The sequence below is a fragment of the Nanorana parkeri genome, unplaced genomic scaffold, assembly GCF_000935625.1.
Source record: "Nanorana parkeri isolate BGI_ZX_2015 unplaced genomic scaffold, ASM93562v1 scaffold375, whole genome shotgun sequence".
NCBI classification, from domain to species: domain Eukaryota; kingdom Metazoa; phylum Chordata; class Amphibia; order Anura; family Dicroglossidae; genus Nanorana; species Nanorana parkeri.
In genome coordinates this window covers 140,187-145,130 of record NW_017306643.1, presented here as the reverse complement: position 1 = coordinate 145,130, position 4,944 = coordinate 140,187, and the positions used below count along the sequence as shown (strand labels likewise).

Below are 4,944 nucleotides of genomic sequence, written 5' to 3'. Positions count from 1 at the left end.
AACTGTTTAAAAATAACTCCGTTACAAAAACTAGAGACCATCACCTAAAATTGGTGGAAAAAAAATTCCAGCACAAGGGGCGAAGGGGGTTCTTCACAGTAAGATCAGTTAGGGTCTGGAACTCACTGCCACAGGCGGTGATTTCAGCAAATAATGTGGAATTGTTCAAGAAACTTTTGGACGATTTCTTAAGGGACCGTAATATAGAGGGGTACAGGTAATATACAGGGGTACAGGTACTCCTAGAATGAGATCCTAATAGGTTGGACTTGATGGACTAATGTCTTTATTCAACCTCAAATACTATCAAGTAACTATGACCTCATTGATCCATTTAGGTCAAACAGGACATTAATTATAATCTATTTAGCACAAACTTCTCAGGCACCTTATTGTTGTTCTCAGCAGATGCTGAGAAGGCATTTGATAGGGTAAGTTGGGATTTTATCCAGGAAACACGGTCATATATAGGGCTGGGCCCATGTATGAGGAAATGGATTTCAGCAATATATTCTTCTCCATCGGCAGTAGTAAAAATTGCTGGTAATTTATCTGAACCGTTCGAGATAACTAATGGTACACGTCAGGGATGTCCGCTGTCCCCTATGATTTTTGCATTGGTCAAAGAGCATTTATTAGGGGTTATCCGTAATTTGTCAGATATACAAGGTCTCAGAACTAGTATTGGACAACAAAAGGTGGCAGCATATGCAGATGACGTTCGGTTTTACCTTACTAAACCGATAGTGTCTTTACTCGTACTTCTGTCTGAAATGGAGAGATATGGGAAATTATAAAACCAATATAGCTAAATCTGAAGTATTAGGCATATCCATTCCCCCTGTGGCTCTTAATAAACTTAGAGTCTTTTATATTTCGAAGGTCATATATACGTTATCTGGATACGAATATATCGTCAGATCTTACTAAGATATATGAATATTATTTTAAACCTCTGCTTCATACCTTTTAAAAGGAATTTGATAGATGGAATAAAGAAATTTACATGGTGTGGGAGAAATAATGTTAAAATTAATATTCTTCCCAGATATACATATCGTTTACAAACATTACCTATAGCTCTTCCAAGTCAATTCACATCTTCAATGCGATCGTTATTTTTGTGGATAATGTGGGCAGGAGGTAAAGCTAGAATTAAATGGTCAATTTTATGTTTACTGAAACTAAGGGGAGGGATTGGATTTCCAGACCCTTTAAAGTATTATCAAGCCTCTCATCTGGCTAGAATTTGAGTGGTACAACTCCATCTAAGAAGCAATGGATTAGATAGGAACAGTTATGCTCCAATATTCCATTACAAGGCCTACCGTGGACTACTCCCTCTCTATCACCAGAGATAGATACACATCCTCTGATTAAAGCGACGTTAAACATAGCTTGCAAGTTATTTATTAAAACAGATCTTTCATCAATACCTTTTACTATGACACCTATGTTGGGATCTCCTGATTTTATCTCCAGGGTTACGGATAGAGCTTTATTGAAGATAAGAGGTTAATATATTTAGGGCTAGTCACTTTAGTAACAATAGGACATTTCTATCAAAACATATCTTGTGTACCAAATAGGGGAATTTTCTGAATGAATGGCGATTCAATTGACATCTTATCTGCATTCAATATCAAAACGAAATAACTTATTTATTTAAGGAATTTACCTCTTTTGAAAAAATATGCCTTTCGGAAACCCATTAGACATACTTTATCTTTGGCATACTCAAAGTTAATAGATCTAGAAAAGGAGAGATCCCCTTCGTTTAGTCGAAAATGGAAACAGGAACTAGGTCATCCGTTTTCCGTAGAGCAAATAAACCAGATCTTGCACTTGGCACATAAGGCTTCTATTGAGAAAAAAAATACAAGAAGCAGGGCAAATACCGTATTTGCCGGCGTATAAGACGACCCCCTACTTTTTGTGTTACAATATAGGTTTTGGGCTATACTCGTCGTATAAGACGAGTATAGCCCAAAATAATGTTTAAATGCACCCACTAACCTCCATGGCCGTATTCCCGAGTGTGGCTCGGGGTTAATTTTCAGTAGCATAAGTGGTAACCCTGATCCACACTCGAGATTACAGTCTCTTACCTTGTCCACGATCCCCGCAGCGTCCTCCATCTTCCGGGTTCCGTCCTTCAGCTATATACAGTATACCGCGCTGAGCCAATCACGACAGGTTTTGCATTCATTAATACAGGCTTTGTATTCATTAATACAAAGCCTGCCGTGATTGGCTCAGCGCGGTATACTGAATGTAGCCGAAGCTACATACAGTATACCCGGCGTATAAGACGACTCCCGATTTTCGGGCAGTGTTTTTGGGTCTAAAAACACTTCTTATATGCCGCAATATATACGGTAAGTTTTTTGCAAGACAGTTTTAGGACACCAGTTCGCCTTCAGTTGATGTTCCCAGGTACTTCCTCTAAGTGTTGGAGATGCAAACAGCAAGGAGGAACGTTACTTCATATTTTTTGGGAATGTTCACTGATATGCACTTTTTGGGATGTAGTTAACGTAATTTGTTATAAGTTGACAGAAACTGATCTAGGAGATGGACCAGAGGCATTCCTCTTTCATTTAAATACCTTATCACTAAAGAAATATAAAAGGTTCCTTGCTGATGCATCTTATTAATGCTGCAAGGGCGTGTATAGCAGCCTTATGGAAAAGGAGTGACTCTCCCTCAATGGCTCAGTGGTTCTCAAGGGTAAATTATATCAAATTAACGGAAGACATGACAGCTAACTTGTATGGTAGAGAGGAGGCTTTCCGACACATATGGGCACAGTGAATTGTTTCAATCTTCCACTGAATATATAAGGTATATACAGCAATAAGAATCAATAAGAGTAAGAAGAGTGGAATGAGGAGAGGGGAGGAGAGGGGAGGAGATGGGGAGGCGGAGAGGGGAGGAAGGAATAGGAGGTTTTTATTTTTGTTTTTTTTGTTTAGGGAAAGGGGGGAGGGGTATAAATGATTTAATATTGTTATTGTATATGGATAAATGTGTTATTATTAAGATTTAAATGTGATGTATGGAAATAGTGTTATATATTGGCTTGTGAAAAGTTAAATAAAGAGTTAAAAAACAAAAACAAAGCGCTATTTGGTCATCTGAAATATGGTGAGCAATAGGAGTCGGTGATTGCAGCCACATCATATCTTTGAGCATGATGGAGAGCACTAATTCACAAACTGTTAATGCATTCACAGAAGTGGCGTGGACTATAAAAGTTGGAAGATATATCTTCACATTTTTCAATAACTTTATTGCATTAAGAAGGAATGAACTATGAACATGGCGGTGTTCAGACGTGTCTAGCTAGAGCTCTGAACACGCTACCTGCATTATCGACATCCCGGACTCGGACGAACTCACAACTTCTCACCCACAATATGAGCAAGAAGAACACACGAACTGGAGTCTCTAAAACTCCATCCGCCGGCATTAAAAAGTACCTAGCGGCAGATCGGCCGGGCCTGGCCACTCCATGCGGTGCGGCCTTGTCTGGCTCACAGGCCGCACACTCACCGCGAAGACCGAACCCTGAGTCGCCTTACCACCGTTCGGAATCCGGAGACGAGCGGGAGTCTCAGCACACCGTCCCAATGGACGAACTAGTGCGCACTCTTCCCACTAAACATGATCGGGCAGACATGTTCCGCACCCTCGAAAACTCCCTGAAGGCCGTCATACTGTCGCTCAGCGGGGAGGTCACACACCTCCTCCACAGAGTGGAGGGCACCGAAAGACGGCTGGACAGACATGTCACTGCCATAACGGCCCTGCAGTCCCACTTTCAGTAGGCAGCCTGGACGCAGAGGGAGCTCTCATACCGCCTTGAAGATCAAGATAACCGGGGACGTCGCAACAGTCTACGGGTGAGGGGACTCCCCGAGGCGACCATGGACCCCAACCTGGCAGACACCCTATTATTCGACAGGGCGCACAGAGCACTTCGTCCACCGGGCCTACAGACCGAAACCCCCAGAGACGTGATACGTCGCCTACACTATTATACAGACAAAGAAGCTATCCTGACGAAGCTCCGGGAGACTCAGTTCACAGATTTCGATGGCGCCCATCTACAAATCTTCCCCGATCTGGCTAGGGAAACTCTCTTCAGAGGCTCTGAGGGCTCTGCGTCCGCTGCTGGATCTTCTCCGCTCCAACAATATCCAGTACCGTTGGGGCTTCCCGTCCTGCCTAATCGCCCGAAGACAAGGCAACATGTCAGTCATCCACCTCCCTGAAGATCTAGAGGCCTTTTGTGAATCTCTGCATGTCACTGCACTGAAGCTACCAGGATGGGGAGATATGCTACCCGCCCTACCACCGCTGCCTGACCAACAGTGGAGGTCAGTGGGCACCACCTCACAGTCTGCTCAACGCAACACCTGAAAGAGCACTGCTCGCCCTCTTAATTTTACGGTTCTTCTGCCAAACCCGTTTCATTGCCTATTCAACTGAACTTGTGCCGAAGATCCCATATGTTTTTTCGTTCTGAGTCACACCGGCCTCCACCAGGCTGACACCGGGATGTACTGAATATTTATATATATATATATACAGTGGGGCAAAAAAGTATTTAGTCAGCCCCCAATTGTGCAAGTTCTCCCACTTAAAAAGATGATAGAGGCCTGTAATTGGCATCATATGTAGACCTCAACTATGAGAGACAAAATGAGAAAACAAATCCAGACAAATCACATTGGCTGATTTGGAACGAATTTATTTGCAAATTATGGTGGAAAATAAGTATTTGGTCAATATCAAAAGGTCATCTCAATACTTTGTTATATATCCTTTGTTGGCAATGACAGAGGTCAAACGTGTCCTGTACGTCTTCACAAGGTTGGCACACACTGTTGCTGGTATGTTGGCCCATTCCTCCATGCAGATCTCCTCTAGAGCAGTGAT

General features: G+C 42.5%; 1 protein-coding gene across 1 annotated transcript in view; it reads right to left on the bottom strand.

Annotated features, from left to right (window-relative positions):
- EDC4 (enhancer of mRNA decapping 4) overlaps positions 1-4,944 on the bottom strand; it is a 631,081-nt gene that overhangs the window by 491,100 nt on the left and 135,037 nt on the right. The gene's annotated exons all lie outside the window — the stretch shown is intronic.